The 23,212-nt window shown below is 52.2% G+C and overlaps 1 long non-coding RNA gene across 5 annotated transcripts in view; it reads left to right on the top strand.

Annotated features, from left to right (window-relative positions):
- LOC310879868 overlaps positions 1 to 22,752 on the top strand; it is a 41,167-nt gene extending 18,415 nt beyond the window's left edge. Inside the window, exons 5-6 of one of the 5 annotated variants that reach the window (XR_014571192.1) lie at positions 19,088 to 19,263; positions 20,392 to 22,752. This is a non-coding gene — a long non-coding RNA (uncharacterized lncRNA). Of the gene's footprint in view, positions 1 to 3,062; positions 4,842 to 7,655; positions 9,223 to 14,742; positions 19,067 to 19,087; positions 19,264 to 20,391 lie in introns of those variants that run through there. The other 4 variants (XR_014571193.1, XR_014571194.1, XR_014571195.1 and 1 more) reach the window with 4 other exon arrangements.
- The last annotated feature ends 460 nt before the right edge of the window (positions 22,753 to 23,212 follow it).

The raw sequence follows: 23,212 nt of genomic DNA, 5'->3' as shown, positions 1-23,212 counted from the left end.
CAGACACGTTTCCCATGGAAGTTGTGAGGTTTCAATCCTCTTCGTCTTTTGCTGTGTGCATTTAAGCTCTTCGGTTAAATCTTACCGAAATTCTGCCACTGGTTGGAAAGGTCTGATCCAGGGACAGGCTGTGGACAGGACGAGTTGGTTTGTCAAGCCAAGCACAGCCTGTGTGCCATAGATGGGGCACTTCTAAGTGATAGAAGCCCTATCCCTGGCAAAACTTTCAAACAGCGAAGCAGCGAGGTAGTAAATAGCAAAGGCTTTTTCTGTCTGACTCAGCTGGCTGAGTGGACTCAATGTGCAAACGTGGTTCAAGGCAGGAGCTGGCTCTTGCTGCACGTCTGGGCACAAAGAAGGCAAGTTGTGTTTCAGGTGGGAGATGCAGCAGCTTGAGGACTTAGTGCTGTGCTGCAGTGAAAGAAAAATACAGTCCTTGCATGACTTTCTTTGATTCCATTAGCAGAAAGGAGAATATTTTTACTGGTGTTGTTTCCAGAGAAAAAAAATTGAATCACCTGTTTTGAGCCCATATTTCAGGGAGGATTTGGGAATATGTTGCGGCCTATCAGAGGCTGCAGAAATGAGCCGTGCCTGTGAAAACAAGCCTTGTGCTGCTAAGTTTTATGAGATTTATTTTGTCCCACAGAAAGATGATTGGAGGTGATATGAGTGTCCAGGTACCTCAGCAGAAGACAGACATCTGGTAACTGGGAAGCTTTTTGCCCTTGCTGACAAGGATGTAACGTGCCCCAGGTTCCAGGTTTTTACCCAGTGAATCAACAACTCTTTTCTTATGCCTTTGCTGACGCCACCATTGATACGCTGGTTTCTCCAATGCTTTTTCTATAGGTTGGGGCTTCGAGGAGTTAACTGCTTTACAGAAGTCATCCGGATGAGGGGGCAGAGCAGAAAACCCAGCGATTCTGGGCTTACATGTGTGGCAGTAGCTGGGGTGGCGTTATTAATTACTGCTGCCACTAGTTAGCAGGCACAGCTAGTGCCTGTGCCTGCAGCTCCCTGCCTCTCCTATCAGGTGTTTCTCCACCTCTCCAGAGCTCGCTGAACACTTTGTTCAGTGTCTTTGTCTCCTGCAGAGCTGAGCCTTTCCTTCAAAACGTGCTTTGTGTCTTGAGTCCCAACGCAGTGACATAAGGGAAAACCAACCCTTTGGCAACCTCACCGTCCCCGGTGGCTTTTTGAGTCGCTCCCCCGTCTGTGCACCTTCCTGCATGCTGCTTCCCTCTGGCCTGTCGGTGGAGGTGCAGGTACAGGCTCTAAAGGTTCATGGGAAGGGGCAGCAAGGGCTCAGGAAGCTAGGGGAAGGTGGCTTTAAAGTAAAACTTGGAGGTGCTCCGAGGTGCCTCGGCTGCTGCTGGCAGCAAAGCTTCCTACATGAAGCCCGGAGACCACCAGTGCCCTTAGGGCATTGCGCGGGGATAACCACTGTCCCAAGGCTGTGACCGCAGCTGGGAGGGCCCAGGAGGGGCAGGAGCCCCGTGGCCAGAGGGGTCTCCCTGGGCCACCAGCTCCCTGAGCACAGCCTGTGTGAGGGGAGGCCAGGAAAGGGAACACCGGCAAAGGGCGCGCTGCCTTCGATGGGCTGTGGGGACCCTGGTGTCCCGGGTGAGAGCCTGCTGCTGGGGGCTTGTGGAAGGAGAAAAGGGAAATGCAAGGAGAGAAGATGAAATAATGCATCCAAGTCTTGCTCAGATTGGGGTGGTTACACCAAAAGGATGCTAGGAGCTCTCTCCCCGACAGCGCTCTGTAGTGGATGCCGCATTCTGCAGTGCCTTTACCTGTTCAGTACAAAGCGTCTTCTGGCAAGTGACTGAGGAAAGAACAGGGAGGGAAAGCAGAGCTGCATGGCAGGATTCATTCTTCCCCAAACCGAGGGCACTCTCTCCATCCCCTTTGTGAGCAGCACTCTGGTGGTCGTGGCTTTGGGACAGTCTGGGGGCAGCAGGAGGCTGCAGCGTGCATGATGCCTCCTGGGGCTGTGGCAGCCAGCGCCACCAAAGGCTCCTTAATGCCACGAGACCAGGGAAATCTGCCCTCCTTTTCTTGACTTAAGTTAGTTTTGATCTAAAGTTTTATCCGGGGAAAGTCTGAGGTCTGAGAAAGTCTGAAAGTCTGAGAAAAATGCTGCAAGAAAAAAAAAAGCTGATGAAGATGTTGGATGCAGGAGTGCAATGGCAAGGCCTGATGTGAACGAAACGTGGCAGGGATGTTTCATGAAGAAACAGTGTGGGAGCAAATCATCCTGGATCAATGTAATCTAATTCCTTTGCTCCTGTGATCTAAATAAATGCTTTAATAATTTAGTAAGGGGGAGCCTCTCGTGGGTGGGAAGGAAATAATAAAGGATGATTTAACAGAAAGCAGTACAGGGCAATGAAATATTAAAGCCACTCATTAAAAGGTGGGTGATGTCCGAGCTGTTAAAGATGGGAGAGAGAAGGAATGACAGGCTTCGAGCATGGGGTGAGAAGCATCATGGACTGCTGGATGCGTGGCACTGGGGCTGTTGGGCACACACGGCTGCCCAGGCATCGCTGCACGCCAGAGCTCCAGCAGGCTCCCTGGGGGATAAAAGCCCCATCAGAAAAGCCCTTGCCACTCTGGGCCAGCGTGGCGGTGAGGGATGATGGTGGGAAACATCTCCCTGCTGGCACGGTCCGTCCTCGGGGAGGGAGCGGGCTGGCACTGTGCGGCAGGGTCAGTACTGGGGGCGAGGAGCAGCAGCTGACAGCAGGAGCTTGTCTTTGCACTTGAGCTTTAGCAGATCTTGTTCAGATGTTTGACAATAAATACTCAACTGAGTCTCATCGGGATCATAGCGGGGTACACTTTGATTCTGCCTGAACTGTATTTGCTGTATTCTTGGGGATATGCACGCAGGCTGATGTACAGGGAGTGTGGGTCCTGTACTCCCTGTGCATCTGCTTGTGCAAAGGCTTTTAAAATGGGTGTCATCTGGGAAGCACCAAGAGGAGAGGGTTGGGGTGGGAGTTGTTGTTCTTTTTGTCTTACGATATCTTTAAGCACTTCATGCTGTGTAGGTTCCTGAACATAATTCTGCATTGGATGGGACGTGACAGGAAGGACGGTCTTGTCCGAGTCACCGGTTTGATTCAACTGTACTGAAAATTTCTTCCTGATGGACTTGAGCGTGTTTCTGATCTGCTGGGTCTCTGCGGTGGTGGGAGGTGTTTGGGCTTGTGCGGTTTCGGGCAGGCTGATGGTGGAGGTGTACAGAAGTACCACCAAATTATTTGCTCCCCGTATCTTTGATTTTGCACCCAACAAGAGTAATCGTAGGGAATTGTAGTTTGCATTGATTTTCTATATATGTAGCATGTTTTAAAGTTTGCTCTGCAGAAACATAACATTGATCTTTTTATGCAATTAAGGATCCTGGCTGTTTCAGTGCAAGGCACCCAGTCATCTCTTCGTGTATTTCTTTCACTATTAATAGGACTTAGTAATTAGTATGTAGTAAGTGGTTTAGTAAAAGCTATTTGGAGGCCATATTTTCTAGGGAGTTCTTGTGGTTTCTTAGTATCATTACTAATGGACTGAATTTCAAATAAATTCCAATTTGATTAGTATTCAGCAATCTGAAGTTTGTGAGCATTACTTCTGGCGTGCCAGCTCTAAACGGCACGTGTGTTTGCAAAGGTTTGTACCCCTGACATCGCTTTATCAGAAAAGCGTTGAAATAAATAAATGCAACAGTAACACTTTGCCAAACTGTGTTCCAGATAAAATCCTTTTTCCCCCTTCATTCACCTCTAATTACCGCTGAAAACCCCTCCAATAACAGCTTTTGCAAGGCTTTCGTCTCGGCGTTTGTGCAGCGCTCTGGAGCTGTTGATTGGAGGAGAACCACAATGGGGAAAAGAAAGTCAGGGCCCAACGTATGACAGGAGTAATGGTTTTGCTTTGTACATCTGTCAACTAATGCTTAACTAATGCAGAATTACTGTCAGGCTCCCGCCGAGCTCACTTTGCTCTCCACCTGAATGCGTAATGACTCCGTGGCAAGGAATTCAAAATAAATGCATAATGGCCGGACGTTTAGGAAAAAATTAGGAGAGCAGCAGCAGCTTGCCCCGACTGCTGACTTGCTGCAGAGCCCCCGCGGTGCCAGGTGGTCCTGGGCACCCTGCGCCCGCTGGGCACCCGTCGGTGCTGGTGTGACAGCCCCGTGTGCCGTCCCCTGTGCCCGTCCCCAGCTGGCAGCGCCGTGTCCCAGGGCAGCACCGGCGCGTGGGGACCCTGCCGCTGCGGCGCTTCGCCCCGGGGAGAGCGGCAGTCCCCGGTGGGCGCTCATGGCTCAGCTCGCAAACCCCTCTGGAAGCGTGTGGGAGGAAGTGTGTTCTCTAAACGTTTGTCATTACCAGCTAATGGGGATGCGAGTGGCTGGGGAGCTGGGTGACGCGGGGCAGGAGGGCTGTGCTGCCACAGGGCTTCGCTGCAGGCAGCCCCAGGAGAGCTGATACCGCTGGAAATGGTGAGCTGTGAGTCGGTGGGATGGGTGCAAGTCCTGGGTGATATCTCCTTGGGGGGGTGTGTGTTCCTGCTCCACCGTGTCCCCTCAGAGGGGGCCCTGCTGGCAGATGGAAGGGTATGGGTATGGGCTCTCTATTCCTCTCTGGGGCACAGACCTGGGTAAGCTCTCATTAGCCAGAGCTCGCCAGCCCAGGTGGTGAGGGACTGTGGTGGATGGGAGCTGGCTGCGGTGACAGCTGAGGCTGGTAGGGTTTTGTGCAGGTTCTGCTGGGCTCGGGATGGTTGTTTGTCCGAGGTCCTTGTCACCTGCACCAAAACCATCTCAGATCGTGTGTCCACCTGCCTCACCTCGCACCAGCGGTGTTGGGATGACATCAACCTCCCTGCTGCAGGGAGGGAGGAGCGCACACATGCATGGAAAATGTTGGAGTGCTGCTGGCAAAGCTGGGCATCGCTTTCCTGGGGTTGTCTCAGGGCATCCACCTGATGCAGGGGTGGTGTCTGGTGACTGAGGGGAGATGGCTGGGCCGGGATGTCTGCCATGGGTGGGCGTCTGTGAGCTCCTGGACACTGACCTGCTGTGCAGGAGATACTTGATAACCTGCTGCTGTTAGCAGGTTGTGGTTTTCTTCATGCCCTTCCCGCCCCCCCCCCCCCCCCCCCCCCCATTTTTCAGCTAGTAGAAAGCATTCAAGAAAATATTTGCATTGGAAGAGTTTAAATGTAACATAGTTTTTTGGTACAGCCATCGGGGAAAATACCACCTCACATACAAATGCGGAGTGAGGTGAAAGAGGTGACCAGTGTTCAGTCTTGGAAATAGTGCATGAAGAGTGTATTTGGAAACAAAAACGAGCTGGGAGCACGGAGCGAAGTTGGGGCTGTGAGAGTGGGAGCTGGGGAGGGCTCCAGGAAGCAGCTGGGCACTGCAGCTTGGTGTTTCTGCACTCCTTTGCTAAGGTAATACAAATGATGAGTAATTCAAACAATTAGTTTAGTGCAGGCTCACACTTCTTGAAAACGGACTGGAAAGCTATTTTTGAAAGTCTGTCTTCCAAGAGCGTGCTGCATGCGGTGTCTGCACAGCGTGCCTTGAGGCTGGTGTCAGGCAGCCTGCTCCGCACACCCAGCCTCGCTGCGTTGCTGCAGTGGCAAGTTGCAAAGCCATTGATTTACCATGCATTCCTGGTTTGCTTCTCCCCACTGTGTCTAATCACAGCTTGGGAAGCTCTGCTGGTGAGGGCTGTGCTGTGCAGCTCCCAGGAGCTCCAGCAGCTGCGTGGCAGCAGGGCCAGGGCACGGGGAGTGCTTTGGGTTGGGCTGGGTGCAGCTGTGCGTCCTTGCTCCATGTGCCACCCTGCTGCTGCTGCTGCAACTTCAGTTGGGAAGGGGGAATAAGTGGGGTGGTAAAATAAGCCAGGGATCACCAAAATTAGTTAAGCAAATATGCTGTGCATCCTTAAATACCCCACGGACTGACTCAGCCCCTGGAAATAAGCGGTTTGTCACCCTGCTCCCTGCGCCTTGCCAAGTGCTCCGTGGCCTGGCAGGCCTTTGCCATGTGGGGAATTTTGGGCTTCATGCATATCCGAAGGGGGTGACCAGCCAGCTCTGGGGAGAGATTCCCAGGATGGTTATGCTTCCACAGAGCTCCTGGCACCCAGCTACTTTAAAGCTTCAGGTCCAGAGCACCAGACCACCTGCAATCTGCTGGATCATCACCAGGGAAGGGGTGTCTTAGCCCAACTGCAGCCGTTTGGAGCAGCCTGCCAGCCAGGCTGGAGCAAGTCCTTTTCAGGCATTGCCACTGGGGGCAAAGACTTTTCTGCCCAAATTAGGCCCCAGAGGCAGCTGTGCCAATGCCACTGGGATGTGTGTGTGTCTCCAGCTGTGATCGGTGTGGCTGTGATGCCCAGAGCTTCTGCACAGTGCTGCACCACCACATATGGGCGACCATCTAGCTGGGCTGAGCTGTGTGTGGTCTATGGGCAGGTGGGGCAAGTGCGCAGCCTCATACAGCTGTCATGGTTGGTGATGGATATTGGCTTTTGTTACTTGCAAAGTAAAGGGGAATCGATCCTCTTGGACAATGTCCTCAGAAAATCTGCTACAGCGACCGCCGTGATTCCCAGGTTTGCAGTGCTGGGTCCCCCAAAGCTGTGCTGAGCAAAGCACTGCTTGCTCAGCTCCGACGGGGCTCCTGCACCGCGTCCTTGGCCGAGCAGGCAAGGAGCAGAGGTGGTGTGCTTGCCCGGGTCCGGCCAAGTACTGGCTGCAGCTGCGTCTGGCTGTTCAATGCCTTGAAGTGACTGAGGGCTGCCAGGGCTCCCCGCAGCCCCTCCACCCGTACCCCGCTAGCCACGGCTCTGTTTTGTTATGTTTCTCTTGCGTTTTGTCCCATCCCTTATCTTTTTTTTTGCATCCTCCCTTTTGAAGGGAGGCTCTACACAGCCCTGTTGGGGTGGTTCCAGCAGATCTAAAAAGTCGGTTGTCCCCCTCCTCGGTACAGTACCGTTTGCAGAAATCAGAGCGTGAGTGCAGAGCGAGAAAGGGCAGCGACAACAAGAGCAGAAGAAAGCAGTGTGCCTGCGAGAGGGATATGAGGAGAAAAAGAGAGACTTTTCTTTGATGTATTCGTTTCCTCTTATTAGTATCCATCTAGTGGTGCTCAGGCCGAGACGGCTGACCTGTCCAAAAGTTAGTGATCCACACACAATCCACTCCCAATAGTGCCAAAGTACAGACATCACAGGACGAAAATAGCAGCAGTTGAGATGAAGGAGGAAGCCACGGGCTGCCAGATGTGAGTGGGAATAACCTAAGTTCACCCAAGTGGCAGAGGTACTGTCTTAGTTTGCAGAGAGTGAGGGAAAAACATCTTAACAACCTCATCCTCCCGCCTATCCGCACGTCTCTGCTGTGTTTTCTGTGCCGTGCTGATAAAGACTGCCCACGCTTGAAAGGGCCTGGCGGGCCGGGGTCAGCCGCAGACAATCTCTCTAATTGCGTGGGTCTGGCTGACCTCCGCGTTGCGGAGCGAGCAGGGACCGCGGCAGACAGAGAGGCCAAGGGAAAAGGCGGGGGAAATGTTCCTGCCACGGTGGCAACCGGCTTAAAACTTGCTTTGGATTGCTCCCCAGAGACGGTGCCCGTGCTGCGCTCAGCTCTGATGGAAGGAGACGAGGAGACATTTCGCCCAGACAGCAAGTCGATATCTGTGTTCATAGGTATCACTTCATAATAATGCCTTTTGACAAATGGCTGTCAGTGCTCCCGAAACTTGGCTCAAGAAGGCAGAAAATGAAAACTTGCTGCAAGTTGTTGCTGCTGCTGCTTCACATAGTTGCTTGGCCTGCACCATCTCCTCTCTGGACACCTGTGTTCCTGAGGAGAAGGAGATCTAATGGGTGGACAGCGGTAACGTAAGCCACAGGCTCTTAAAGCCATGGGAAAGAGTAGCACAGGGAGTAAGTACTCATAACCACTGAACAGCTCTGTAAAGAGAAAATGTATTTTTAGAGTAATTGTGGTGAGAAGTGGCAGGATGTGCCTGATAGGTTTGTGCTTGTGCTAGTCCATGGACCAGGCAGCTGAGTAGCAGCGTGCTTTGCAAGGAGCAGCTTTGCAGTGGCAGCGTGCCCTCTCTGGCAGCAGGACTGTCGTGGTGGCACAGCTGTGGCACCTCCTTGGTGGGACAGGGAGCTCCTGGAGTCAGGGAGCCCTCTGTGCTCACTACATTTCACCAGGCTGCGACGCACTGTAGAGTGTGTAAGGACTTTCCCTGTTAATTCTTGCCCTGGCACGAGGAAAGGTAGAACCTCTCCCATGTGCAGAGGAGCCCAGTGCCTACAGTTGCCATTGACCCTTCTGGTTGCTCTGGATGTCCCGCTCATTCACGGTGATCCTCACGGAAATACAGACTAGTTCCTACAGCATGGGAGAAGCACTGAACTGCGCCTTCCAGCCACAACACGAAACCTGTGGGCTCTGGGCTCGTCCCTGGTGATGCCGCCCTGCTGGCCCAGGCAGCGCGAGAGCCTGCCCGCACCAAGCGCGGCAGGACGAGGAGCCTTAACGCGCTGAAATGGGCTGCTTGGCCTGGCAGCTCCGAGCGGATTATCCACTTGAAGCTCACGCAGTTGTTGGTGAACTTTGACACGAAAGGATTTGGAAAGCTTTAGGACCAGATAAGCATAGTAGTGTGGGTGTGGAAGGGATTTCGGGAATGGCTCAGTCTGTCTCCTGCTGTGAAATGGGATCAGTGTATCCAGACTGTTGCTAGTTCTCTGCTCACCTGATAGGAGAAAAAAAAAAAAAAAAAAAACAGAGACAGAGAAAAAGTGTTGGAGTGGCATTGGAGACAGCTTGTTCCAGTGCTTATAATTACAAAGTTCTTCCTCAAGGTCAGACTCCTATCTCCCCAGTCATCAGAGCTGAGTATCCTCACCCTGGCACCATGGACCTGGAGGAGGATTAGTTTGGTCCTCTACATGAAACCCTTTACAGGATGGAAATTCTCCTTATTTACAAGGCAGCTGGCTCCAGGAAGGCTCAGAACAGGAGCCACCATTCCTCCTGCCTCTGGCCAGCACGAATCGGACCTCAGTCACCAGTGGTCCAAGGAAACCTAACTCAAAGGCTTCGTAAAGCAGCAGCTGCTGTAAGCCACCATGTTTAACCTGTACTCGGCCCTGGCTGTACTACATTTTCTGGGAGTCCATTATTTTTTGAACTTTGAAGGTTTACATAAATTTTGTCCGTCTATTATCATGCAGTGCAATACCAGTTCACTGTAGTTTCTGTATTTGTGTCATCTGACACAGCACACTTGTGACTTCCCTAATCCATATAATCACAATTTGCTGTCTGACTTGAAAGTTCTGGTGACATGGAAAGCAATTTTATTTAATACTGAGTGCATCTGAGGGCTGAGAATCACTCAGAAAGGTTTACTGAGAGAGGAGTAACCACAAACTTCTCTTTATTTGAAGTGACTGAGGGGTCGGTTTCAGTGAAATATAGGCATATGCTGAAGTTCATTTAATTTTCCTACTTGAAGAAGCATGGTGATGGCAAACTGAGGGTCTTGTGCTCAGAAGGCAGCTTGCTGCAGGCTGGTGGTTGTGCGCTGAAACCAGCGGGGCTGGAGGACACCTGCAGTGGGCAGCAGCATCCTTCCCCAGCACCAGCCCAGCTTGTGGAGGGACCGACAGCTCCCACTGGTGTGGGCGTTCTCTAGTTCTTTTCAGCCCAAGCTGACGGCGTCAGGGTGCTGTGACTCGCTGGGGCTGTGCACAAAGCAGTCTGCTCACGGACCGGTGCCCTTTTGGGCAGCAGGAAGGGGAGAGCCCGGCACCGTGGGGTCTGTGCTGGTGGTGCCCTCGCTCCCGGGGCTGGTTTGTGGTGGGGCTGGAGGGTGCCAGCAGTCCATGAGAGCGGCGGGCAAGCTGTTGTGCTGTTACATTTCGCTACCTATCATTGTAATGTCACTTCTAATGCATGAATTATACCCCCATAGTGTGTAATTATATTTCTCCTCCCAGCCCTGCTCAAGGAACAATGGAAGGATGGAGCTGTTAATATTAAAACCAGCACATCTCCCTCTAAAAAAGTTAGAGGTCACACCTTAATTCCTAATGCGTGAGTGTGGTTAATCAGGAGATGATGGGACTAGAATGAGTATGGGGACAGAAATATCCTGCACAATTTCTTGTGGAATTTAATTAGAAAGGAAGTATTAATAGCATCTGCATGCGCAACTCTGTTTTGCCTTGCAATATGAATAGCCTTACCCAGAAACAGGCTGATGGAAAACCCATTGAACTTCTCTTTATTTCCTCTTTTTTTTTTTTTTAATAAAGGAAAATAATGAGCTGAAATCAATAATGATAGTACTTAATAGCAATAAACCCCAGCAGGAATCAGCTTCCTATCAGGTCTCCTTAGAGTTTCTCTTTTAGGTCAAGACATGGTGCTGATCGATGAGGCATTTTGCAAAAGTTCGTGCTCTACCCGTCCCAGTAATGAACCTTCAACCTTTAATTTTCCTAGTCGCACAGAGTTCCTCGGTGGGCAAGCAGCCACAGGGCCCTTGTGGTATTATTTATGCTAACCGGGGGCTGGTACTGCCTGGCATCAGCCTTGGGTTGCTCAGGCAGGGAAGGTCCCGCGCCGTCCCGTCCCCACAGGCTGGCTGCAGAGCTTCATCCTCCTCCCGGAGTCGCACGGGGTCTGTCCAGGGCAGGGACCTGGTGCTGGGGCCAGGTGCATGGGGTGCTGCTCCCGGATGGCACAGCGGAAGAATTCTTAGCAGAAGTGCAGATAGCTTGTTGTGACAAAGTGGGTTTCCTTCCATTCTCACTCAATATGGACTGACTTTAATATTCCTTTTTATTAATTTTTCTCACAAAAGAGAGAAGTTAATACAGTCAGTATCTTACAACTTGATTTTGATTATGAGATCATAAAGCAGCCTGGTTCTTAATGAATCAAGAAATGAAGGCTACAGTAATTGAGTTCAGCGTGGCTTGCAAGATGCTTTGTTCAGATGAAAACCCCCTCCACCGATGCCAAGAGTTTTCAGTCCTGTTTGCTTTGTTTGCCTTCCCGCGGTGGTGTGCAGGGTGCTGGGGGCCCGGCTGCTCTGGGCTGCGCTGGGCTGCACTGGGCAGTCATGGCCCAAGGGGAGAGGACGGAGCTAAGTGGGATGGGGCGTCCCTCGGGGTCAGGCATGCTATTCCCAGCTCCACCTCGATGAATGCTGTAACTATCTATTTCGTAATTATGTTTTCTGTTGAGCAATCCCAATTCTGAAGGAGCATAAACCAAGTAAGAAGTTGTCCTTGTCCCGGTGTGTGCTCCAGCACTGCTGCGGGGCACAACCTGCCCGCAGCCAAGCCCAGGTTTGCCATTGCCGTTAGTTGGGGCCAGGGACTTGTGCAGAGGTTTTGACACAGCAAATGGCAGCAGAAAGCATGCTCAGGTGTTCCCTAGGATGCCTCTACCCAGCCGCTTTAAATTGTCCATCTGCATCTTTGGTTTATTATTATATTTCCAAAACCATTCCTCTCCTCCCAACAAGGAATGACCCTGCGGCTGGTCGGTATTTTCAGAGCCATCCCATGGGGAGCCCATCCCAGGAACAGCGCATGCTGGGCAGCGATGCTGTGGTACGGAGACCCCAGGGGCTGGGCAGTGTGGGTCTCTTGAACCTCACCTTGGCCTAAACAACAAATTTCACCAACAGCCACTTTCCAGCACCACCAGGATTGGGCCCGCCTTGGGAAAGCCTGGGTTATGCGAGGGAGGTTTGTGCTGGCCTCCTGCTAGAGACCACCTCTGTGAGCATTCAGGCTGTTATGGTGTAGCCTTGTTTTCCTGACGATTCTTCAACGTGGGCTTGTTAGTAAAATGGAGACCTTACTTTGTATGTGACAGGTGTAGAAAGATCTCTAACTATGCCTGGCAGAGATTTAAGCACTGTGTGTGTGAACAAGGGTAATCTGGGCATGACCTTTGGAGCGTGGCCCTGCTGGGGCCGCCGTGGGCTCCGTGGTGAGCTGGCAGGCTTGGAGGTGTGGTAATGCGGGGCTGGGATCCCATCATCTGCATTCCACCAGTGTGCCTGTCTCCATCCGACAGCCCCTACCTGCTCCCAGAGGCGGAAGGAGGCAGCGCTCGGAGTGTGTCCCCATCGAGCATACGATGGGGAGGACGACCACAGCTCAGAGAGCAAGAGATCGCTGCCAGCTCTGCCCCAGCCGCTCCTTGGTGACAAAGACCGCCTGCACCCGAGGGCTGGGATGTTCCCCTTGTCCCTGCTGCGGGCTGCACTGCGGGGAGGTGGAAGCCCAGAGGGGCCCGAGCATCCTTCCTTTGCGAAACCTTTTGTTCCAGAAGAGAGCCGGTGGCTGCGAGGCAGGCAGAGGGGAGGGCGCGCGCTGCCTCTGCACAGCGGCACAGGCACGTTTGGGCACTGGGGCCGCTGCCGGGGGCTGAGGATTTCCAGCAAGTGCAGGCTCTGGGCTCGCATAGACACTTGGGCTCCAATTATAGTGATATCTTGCTCTCAGACCAATTAAAATTTCATAATCTCTCCACCAGCCAGGGTGGACAGAGTGTTATGCCAGGTCAAGAAATATCTTCTAGCTACAGTACTTCTCCAGGAAGTTTTTGGCTCCGTGAGGAATAGCACCTGTACAGGACCTATGGAGATGGGCTCTGAAAGCACAGAACTTGCAGCTTCCTTGCAGCTGTTTTTGCAAGCTATTTTATTCTACATTTGGGGGCAGGAAAATTAAGCTTTGAAATACGAGTTGTAGATAAGGCTGTGAGGAAGCTTAGGATCACAGCCTTAGGTGAAAATAAAGCTGTAATACATAAAGCATTAAAAAGGTGAAGTGTAATGGCAGCCTCCAAAGACTTCCGAACAGCTGCAAGGAAGTCTGCCTTATTGCTGCGATTTGAACAAGAATTATGTGGCGCTAGGAAAGGCCTGCCTCCGATCAGAGAAGCAGCAATGTGGCCATTTCTGCGATACACAACAGACTCTGTTTTAATCAGAGGTAGATGCATTTTTGTTAATAGTGTTTTCCCTTGCAGTGAGACACTCGCAAGCCTCCAAGCATTTTGCAGAGTCAGGGGAAGCCCCTCAGCGGAGCTGGTATGTGTTTGTGTTGCAGCCGTGGAGCAGGTCCTGAGGCCGGTGCTTGCCTCCCCCCTGGGCAGACCTCGTCAGGCCGGAGGAGGCAGCGAGCCCCTCGGTGCCAGCAGCATCCCACCGGGTGCAAAGAGCTGCATCCCTGCCGCCTGCTCCTGCCAGAGCCCTGCGTCGAGTGCGCTGCGCTGGGAGATGCTCTCGTCTGCGAGGAGGCTCTGGGGGTGTGGGGCATGGGGTGAGGCGGGGGAGGCTTCTCCACACCCAGGGAGAGTTTTGGAGCAGTCATCTCCTGCTGCGAGCACCGGCGTGACAGCAGCGGTGCTGCTACCATCTGTTGGTGAGCAGCAGGAAGGGAGCGACCGCAAACCCGTCCGTAGCTCGCATCCCGCGTGGCGCTGGGGAGCGTGCTGCCAGGACCTCACTGAAGGGTTGGGTCAGACATGTCCCTGGGGACGGTCCCAAAGGGCTGTCAGAATTCTGGGTCTCCAAGCGTATTATGACACAGGTGCCATTTAGGACGGGTCTGAGAGGAGATTTAGGACCTGTGGTCACAGTGAGGGAACGCTTGGGAAGCATCTCCCCGCATCTCTCCTCTGCTCCCTGGTTCTCTGGCAGTGATGGCAGGGACCCGACCGATGTAATCCTTCTGGAAAAAGCACGAGGTGAGGAAAAGCAATCACTACAACACTAACAAAGCTGGTCCATTCTGGAGGGATGAGCTGCAGGCGGTCACTGATATGTTTACAGGGCTGGGTACCAGCCTGTGTTAATGGCGAGAGCTCCAGGAAGGAATCAAACAGGGAACAAAGTGACGGCGTGGAGAGCTGGCTCTTGGTGCACCCAGTGCTAGCACAGAAGTGGGGAGCTGGGGACAAGCACAGACTGCTGTGCTTTTGTTGAAAGGAATGCCCGTTGAGCTAGGACAAACTGCTTGGCCAGCTGTCCCAAATCTTAAATACTAAGGTGATCGCCACAGAGGGGACCAAGCCACTGCAAATGGTGGCTTTAAGAAGGCATCGGCCTGTGTTAACATCCAGGTGATGCTCGTAGAAACCTGACCCTGCCCTTGCAGGTTCTGTAGGCCCCTGGCAGAGGGGCACGACTCTCAGAGGACCAGTCACTGCTGGAGAGGGCACGGCAGCACTCTGAGATGGCAACCAGCCTCGAGCACGGCCTAGCTCATCCCCCAGCTCCCCGCGGAGCAGGACTCCCGCAGCTCCCGCAGGGGTGTGCTGGAAAGGTTGTGAAGCTCTTTTTGTATTTTTAATAACGAGGTGGACAATAACTCTATTTACAAGGAAATCTGCCTTTTGCAGGAGTGCCGTGTATACCTGTTTCTACAACCCTCTCACAAATGGGAAATTCTTGTTCTGATTTTTTCTGGCAGGGATGTTTTGTTTTCCTGTTGGCTGATGCTGTCTGTTCAGTCTGTGGAGGATTAACCTATGTGCTGTTGCTAGGTGGCCTTAAGCAAAGAAATAACGCAGATCACACACTCCTGCATTCCTACAGTATGTAACTCCCTTGTTCAGCAAGATCTCTCTTTCTCTGTCCCTCTCATGTTTCAGGTTTATGGCTGTGGATGTATGTATCAGAGGATGCACATGTAATTTGCACAAGAGTAATGGACTAGAGACCTCTAAAAGGTCAGTTTTATTTTGACTTGCAACATGTAGTAACTCACTCTTTGCCAGCCCTTTCCATGTCTTAGTTTCTGTTGGTGTTCAAGCCTCCTCCACCATTTTCAGATGTGTTTCTGCCCATCGCAAGGTCTTGGGCTCATCGGGGACACACGGTTTGTCATTGCAGCCTGGAAGGACCCATACCTTCTCGGGGCCACCCTGTGGTGGGACCCCACTGGGGTTGCAACACTTGTCAGTGTATCCCAATGTCCATGCAGATACTGAGAGTGGGAAAGAATTGAAGGAAGAGCTTTAAAAGTGATGGCAGGGTGCACAGAACTTTGTGGTCCTGTTCCATGTGTGCATATCCCTGCTAACCTCAAATGGAGAGACCTTAAAGGCACCAAGCTTTTGGGGTGTGATGAAACCTGACCTGGGGTGTCCCTCACCTGTGTCCCGAGGGGAGCTCTGGGGCCTGGACTCCCCTGTGAAACCATCAGCACCTGCACGGCCCACGCCAGCCATCCGAGTAACCCGACTGTATTCATGTGGGACAGCCTTGCTCACATCCCAGCCTTCTGCCTGCTGTCAGACCACCAGCTCCCTGTGCTGGCTGCCGCTTGGATGGCTCGGAAGCAGCATTTATTAGCCCTTGCATGCCCTGTGGATGCTGATGAGAACTGGGCAAGCACAAAGCTGTTCCCTGAGTTGGGCTTTACGTTTTCAAGTTTATTCTCTTGGGAATTCATTTCACTGACAATTTCTGAAATGTGGTTATTCAGAAAACATTGTCTCCTGAAGCCGTACACTGGATGACTGAATGTTTCACACCAGCACCACACCGGCTAGTTAGCAACTGGACAGGTAGATCCCATCGATTTCCAGGTGTATGCACACAGCAGTTGCCATCGAGAATTTCCACATCCAGGCCGTGTTGGCTATGGCATGGTTTGCTCACGGCATTGGAACGGTGTGTCAAAAGCCGACACGGCGCAGTCGCGAGCAGAGCTGGCGAAGGCACTCACACTCGCGAGCACCTTTGTCGCTGTCACTTGCCCCCTCTACCCCCGGCCCCAGGTAGGGTTTACGTGGGCGTGTGCCTCCTTCCCAGCTCCTGTGTCGGACCCGCTCTCTCAGTACGTCGGTTTGCATTAGTAGCGTGCGTTTGTCCGAAATGCCCACAGGGCTCTTTTTCTCCTCACACAGCAGGTGGGGCTTTTTGTAAAACAGACTCCGATGTAACAATACCTATTTCTACAAAGCTCGTGTTCTTCCCCCTGCAGTTCTCCGGCTGAGTCGCCCCCGCGCAGCCGTGGCACTGCGGATGGTGCCCTGGGCGCGTGGCAGCGGCGCGGGGAAGGGCGGCCCTGGAGCAGGGGCAGGAGGGGCGATGCTGCAGGCAGCTCTGCCGCCAGCTGCCTTGGGCAGCTTTTTCCTCCTCTTCCCCCTGCCGCAGCTGTGGCTGCTGGCAGCCTGGGCCCCAGCTCGGAGGGGAGGTGGCTGTGAAGAAAGGGCAGCATCTGGGGCCCGGCCCGGCCCCTGGGGGCCAGGGGCAGCAGGGCCAGCCCTGTTCCTGGAGCCGAGAGCGCTGTGAGGCGTGTGTCTGCTGACGCAGGCTGGGCTGAAATGCAGGCTGTGGTGCTTCTGGAGGCTTCCTGCGATGGAGCCATCTTCTGCGGCTCTTACCAGGTTCTTACCCTTTTTTCTTATTAGGAGAGGACCTTGTTCACGGCTAAAAGTAGGAAAGTATGTTAAAAAAGAAAACTGGCGCCGCATCTGTGCAGCTCCCAAAATACTAAGGGTGAGGTTCTGAAAAGGCCTGAACTCTCTGGGAATTCATTTCCACGGGAAGTCGACAGGAGCTCAGCGCTGAGCCGGCCTGACCTCACCGGAGAGCACCAGCGCGGTGCCTGCTGCGTGTGCCAGGCACGGTGGCAGCGCCTCGCAGAGCCCGCGTGGGATCCCCGGCGTGAGCAAAACTTCCCCGAGGCCTGGCTGGCCCGTGCGGTGCAGGAGGAGCCAGCCCTCGCTTAGCCAGGCTCACACAGCACTCTGGGAAAGGGGCGGTAGTGGAAACCTCGCATCTTTCTGCTGTTGATGGCTTGTGAGGGGTATGACTTCAGCAGAGTGTGGTCAAATAGATTAACTTCATTAAAGATTCATCACCGAGTAACTGGACATTTAATGTACCTGTACAGCTAGTGTAGCATCTCTGCACTTTGATTAACAATTTTCCTCACTCAGAGGAACAACACTCGCATGCAGTAAAACAGTTTTCTGTCCCAAAATCCAGCGGCAGTGCGATCGTTGTTAGCGAGGGCTGGTTAATTTTAGGCAGTGCACCCTGTGCAGAGCAGCAGAGGCTCCGTGCGGCAGCGGGGTCGCCGTGCTGCCCGTGTGGTTCAAACCAGACGCGTGTGCCCGCGGGAGAGCTGGGCCCCTGCCAGCACGGGCACAGCGAGTGCCGCGGCCCCAGGGGGCTGGTGCCAGGCGGTGCCGCCACGGGCTCTCGGCCTCGCCGGCTTTTGTTGGGAACGTGCTGGGAGCGTTTGGGTTTTGCAAACCTAAAGCCCGTGTGTGCTGCTTGAATCCCTGAGCCCCTTTGTGCTCGGAGCAGGCTGCGCCTTGCTCGGAGGCGACGGGCTCCTGTCGCTGGCGTGAATGAAGGCGGTCGATGCGCGGCCGAGCCAGGCGGGATGGCGCAGCGCTCATGAGAGCGGGGCTGGCCGCTGCTCCCTGCCGCCGGCTGCAAAGCTTGAGCTGCCAGCGCTGCGTGCTCCCCTCCCGCCCTCCTCTTCCCCCCGCCGTGCCGCCGCTTTCTCACAGCTCCCGCTGCTTCATTTTCCTCCCCCAGCTCCGGTTGCCATGACCCGCCGGGCTGGCCGCCGGCAGGAATTCGTGCCCCTCCGGCTGCTCCCCGCCGCGCTGCCCCCAGAGCCCCCCCGCGCTGCCCTGGCGGGCACGAAAGCAGAAAGGCACCGGGCTCCCGTCCCGCGGCGTCTCTTCACCGGGGTGTGTTTTCCCCTCTCAAGAAGAGACGCCAGTTGGTCACGTCGTGCTGGTCCCTCATGGAGGTGGCTCACAAGCCGGAGGCTGCGCTGGGCTTGGCTGCCTGTGCCAGCCAAAGCAAGCCCCGCTGCGCCCTGGGGGGGCGCGGGATGGCCTTCAGACTGGCCTCACGCCGTGCCGTGCCCTGCTGTGCCATGCCTCGCTGGCACAAGGCGAGGACACCCGTGATGGTGCCGAATTGTGGAACAAGGGCACAAAGCCCAGCGCTGCCCCGCAGTCCCCCGTGGGCTGCCCTGCAGCACCCTCTGGCCCCTGGGCAGCAGCCGTGTCCTGAGCGCCGCGCGGGCCCAAGCGTGGGGTTTTTGGCAGCTCGGCGTCTGCCTCTGGGAAGCGCCGTGCGCCAGGGCCCTGAGATTTCAGGGCCCCTTTGGAGGCCACAGCAAGAATTGTGAGCAGCACAGCAAGTTAAGCGAATAGAAAGAAACAAACAGCAGGTCGGTTGTCTTAAGGGGCATTACGTATGTTTTGAAAATTTGCGCTGCTGCATTTAAAAATGTACTTTAGGACGTAAAGAAAAGTCCCTTAAATAAATGTAAACAAACCCCACTCTCTTAATATCCCCTGGCCTCTCCTGTTTTGTCCAGCTGACTGTAAGCTGTTATCACTGATAGATGGAAAGGAACCCTAGTAAGAAAAGAGCAAATGCTGCCAACCACGCGATTTTAAACAGGGCACCAGTAGGGCTGATAATAGGCAAGTGTTCTGTGACCCTTCCAAAAACCCTGTGGAGAGATGAAACTGAGAGAAATCCGTAAAAATTTGGTCTGATTCTTTGGAAACTACTTGACAAATCTTACTGAATTTAATAGAGAATGAGATCTTCTCCCTGGGTTTTTGGCTTCATCTGACATCGTTCAATAGTAAGGAGATAATTTTCTATTAGTTCCTATAGAACTTTTTCACAAGAATAATAACTGCGTGTTCTCACAGTGCCACCTGCTCCCCACCACAAGCTCATCGCCGTTATCACATCAATTCAGAGGGGGGACCATAAATATCTTAATATTAAAGAACCAACTTTCTTTAAAGTGCTGCTTTCAGAACTGCCTGGGGGTCTGCCTGTGCAGCTGCGGGGTTTGTTCATCAATAGCACCGTGCAGTACGCCGTGTCTTCGTGTGTAATTACAGAGGGAAAGCAGACACAGGGAAGAAGCAAGTGAAAGCTATTAATTTTGTAGAATAGGATTTGATTTGTGTTTCAGTTTTCTTTTCTTTGGTGCAGTGGGAAGGAGCTGCAAGAGGAGGTGACGGCAGCTGTTTGTCGGCCTGTCCCCGAGTCCCTTGGAGGAACACGAAGCTGCTCTTTGGGTCTGGCTTTCCTCCACCGCAGGAGCAGAGGGGACACCGCTCGTCCTCTGGCAGGGACGGCTCAGTACTGGGATGTGTTGCAGCGTGGTGGTGAGCATCAGCCTCATACTGCTGGGGTTAACCGCAAGAAGTTGCCAAAAGCTCCTTGGTGATGGTTTCTTCAGTAGAGATGTTCTTGATGGTGAGAAGGTTTTTGTGCAGAGGGGCAGCCTCTCAACTTGGTGCTTGCTTTCTTAAGAAGAAATAGCAGCATCTGACAAACCAATGCTGGCAGGCTTAGAATAATGGTCAAAGATTGCTGGTTTTGTTTGGTTTACGAGGAAACAGAAATGGGGAGAGGTGAAGTGGATGGCCCAAAACCAGAGGAGCCAGCAGCTGGAGGCAGCCCACCACACCCCTGTACATGGTGGCTTCAGCCCTTCTCATGAACCCAGGTTGCGAAGTTGTTTTTTTTTTTCCTTAAGACAAGTTCTCTGGGACGCACTGCAGACCCATGTCCAACAGAAATGGAAGGGATCCAGAATAAGTAGATGATAGAGAAATACTTTCTCTGAGTTGTGATTAAAAGTACAGAAACACAGTATTTTTTTAATAGTAAACATCATAAGTTAGTAAGTAACATTATGAGGCTATAAGTTATTTTTATGGGAACATTCAGAAGGCAGATGTAGAGCCTGGAAAATCCTCGGTCCTGAAGGCGATTCTGTCATGATGCACGGATCCTCTGCCTGACTCCCACACCATTTCCTGGGGCACTTAACAGGAAGGGAGGCTGAAATGAATACTTTGCTCAGTGAGCGATGGAAAGGAAAAATACCTGTTTGTGTTTGTAGGGTACTGCATGGCCTGCATCTTTAGCACTGTTATCGGTAATGATTGTTTTCCTGTAACTGTGCAGGAGTGTGCATGTGCAATTCCTCCACAGATGGCTATTTTGGAATATTTGAGCTAAATTCAGCGCCAGCGTATGATAGTATTTTTCAGAAAGTGTCACTAACTGCGCCACTTACTCTGTCTTGATTTTAGACTGTCCTATGTCTTTTTTAATAGAAGGAAAAATGATTGATAGAGGTAAGTGCCAGACACTGGTGAAAAGGAATTTGAAATCACCATCATCATTACAAATGTATGAATTGTAATGCCGGTACACGTGGCACGTGTAATTCTGTGCATGGGAAAGAAAATGTTTTGTAGTGTAACTTCCCCTTTGTTTTCCAGCTCTCTTGGATAACAGCTTGATCTTTTTTTACTGCAAGTTCCCAAAGCACAAAGTGGCACGCTCACTGGCGCTGGGTCCTGCCCGCGGCCACACCAGCAGCCCTTCGGATGAAGCCTTTCCTCCATGTGCACGTCCTCCCTCCAGAGCGCCTCTGGTTCCTGCCTCTGCCACTCTCGGTAGCCTGAATTTCAGGCTGTGTCAGTCCTCTGCTGTGATTGAAACGTGGGATGCCAGTTATTTATTTATGTAAAACGTTCTGAGGCATTAACTCACAAACACCATAGAAACTGGGCTGGTATTGTAGTCGGGGCTTTTATTCAGGTTGTCTGACGCGCTGTGGATGCCGCCTGCCTTTGTGTGCTCCAGTCCCATGTTTATCCTGACGATGCCTTTGTGTTCCCCATTTGACATATTTTACTGTAAATAAAGAGCGACACTGTCTTGCAGCTGTATCCACTGTGACATTTGACTCTCAGCTGAATGAGTGCATTGTGCCATGTGTTTTGGAAACATTATCTCTTTTTAAGAACTAATCCAGGCCTTTAACAGCTTCCTGCGTGTGCCTGGCTGCCTTTGCCATGGAGAGCTCAGGTGCTCGCCCACCTCGGCTCTGCCCGGCTGCCTCCTGCCCCTCGAGCACTGCTGAGGCTGGAGACGGGCACCCACACCGACTCTCGCTGCTGTCCCTTCATGCTCTGCTTGGTCTTTTTGTCTGCCTGTAAACCTTCCGATCAGATGCGCTGCCTGGCTTTTCTGGGGGTGTTAGCATTTTGCCACATTTCTCCTAGGTGTTACAAGCATCTCTTATGTCTACATGTGTGACACATTCTTTAATTCAAGGTTGATTTTCTGCTTCACAATTACGATGATTTTCCCTGTGCTGCCTGCTTGTTCAGTGTCATTTTATGGGTTGAAAATATTCCTCTTTCCAACTTTAGAAAGTTTAAATCCTGACTGGGGCTGTGTTTCTTGAAGCAGGCTCGGCCCATTGGGTGCCTAACTCCAGGACTAAGGGAACTAAGGTCCTCCGTGAAGACCCCAGCTTTCAGGAAGTTTTTATTTTTGCTTTCACGCAACTGTGCTATTTTTATGCAACTTGTAATTTCAAGCTAATTCTGACAGACTTTTAAAATAATTATGCCTATATATAGAAATGTGTAAGCTTTTGCTCTCAGTCCTGAATGCCAATAACTCTATATGCTGCAGAGATACTGGGGGTACTGCCTGCATTGCCCCACTGTATGGCCTTGCCATCAGTTTCCTATACCACTGCCAGGGCAGAACTCCCTGAGCTGATGTTTTCTCTGTCTTAAACACAATTGCTTTGAGAAAACGTAAGCCAAAGTGCTAATATTCTGGATGCTCTCCACCAGGTGTGGGTGGAATAATATCACGAGACACTGGCACGGTGTAAGGGCCTTCCAAAGAGAGACCTGTTTTTCACTAGTGCTGCGGATAGCATCTTCCTGAAAATGTCACCAAACTTTAAAACTCACGTGCACGCACACCACGTCCCCCTGGACTGGGGCTCAGCACCTCTGTGTGAGCATGGTGGGACCTCGCTGGGCTTTGGTGGGAAATGGAGGAGGTGCTGCGTGTTGGGAAGGTGTCAGTAGCCACCGCCAGCAAACCCCGGCTTTGGACAAGTTGTGCTGAGCTCGGGGGTCCCCCCACATTCCAGGATGGGTTTCCTCTCACCAGCAGCGGCATCATATATAGTATTCACCAGCAGCATCCCCATGAGGGTTTCCCAGAGCAGAAAGTGGCATCCAAATTGCCTCAACGAGCACAGAAGTCGGCCAGAGCCGGGGGAAGGCACTCGGTTCTCTCCCAGAGAGAGCAGCTCCGCTTTTTGTGCTTTCATTAAACTTCCCGGAATAAAGAGGGAAGGCACCTGCGAGGAAGCAAGATTGATAGTAGGTTCAAAATGTATTTTTATTGCCCTCTTAAATTACCATATTTAAATTGAATTATTAAATGTATTTTCATTAAATTAGCACACAGGCTGGTGTCATTTGCCTTCAATGTTTTAATAAAGTCTGTGAAGCCTTCCCCTGTTATTAGTGTTTTTGGAATGTACCCGTTTGAGTGACGATAGGATTTTAAGTGCTGGTGCTGGGAACAGAGCGAAGATGGGTGAGCTCTGCATTCCTCTGGGCGCCATGGCATGGTTCTGGGCTTTCTTTGCTCAGGAGCTGCTGCAGGACCACAAGGCGGGGGAAGCGAACCCACTCCCTATACATACGTCTGGAGGGGATGCACACGGGACTGGCACGTCGCAAAAATCAAGCTGCAAACTGCTTGGGCACGTGTTGACAAACTCTGTGGGACAAAGATGTGCTTACAGAGCAGGGCCTAGAGGAAGGCTGTGTTTTCTGGGTTTGAAGATAACAGAGAGGGATGAATTAATAATTATATGCACAAGTGCTATACTTAAGGACAGATTTACACTTTAAGTTTTTTAAAATTCTGAACCTGTTTTCCTACTTTCTTTCTCTCTAGCTATAAACTGGCTACCTTTCAGGAGGTCCCAGCATGGACAGCAGCAGTTCCAAGGGTGCTGCGGCTTTGACGACTTGTACCACTTTGAACTCGCTTTTGAACTCGTGACACTTCCAGTGGAGGGGCTTGGGATGCTCCGATCAGGGCTCCTCACCTTGCCAGCAGCTGCTCTGAACCAGGTAGGGGCTCGCTCACAAATAAACCTTCTTTTTGGCCCTCTGGCAAGAGAGAAGGTGAAAAATGCTTCTGTTCATTCATTTAAAACAAAACCATACAGGCTTCTTAGTGGTTTTTTCCTTTTTAAAAAAAGAAGTTGTA

This window comes from Anser anser (genome assembly GCF_964211835.1).
Source record: "Anser anser genome assembly, chromosome: 11".
Taxonomy (NCBI): Eukaryota; Metazoa; Chordata; class Aves; order Anseriformes; family Anatidae; genus Anser; species Anser anser.
Note: the sequence above shows the minus strand (reverse complement) of the source record. Positions and strands in the feature narration are given on the sequence as shown.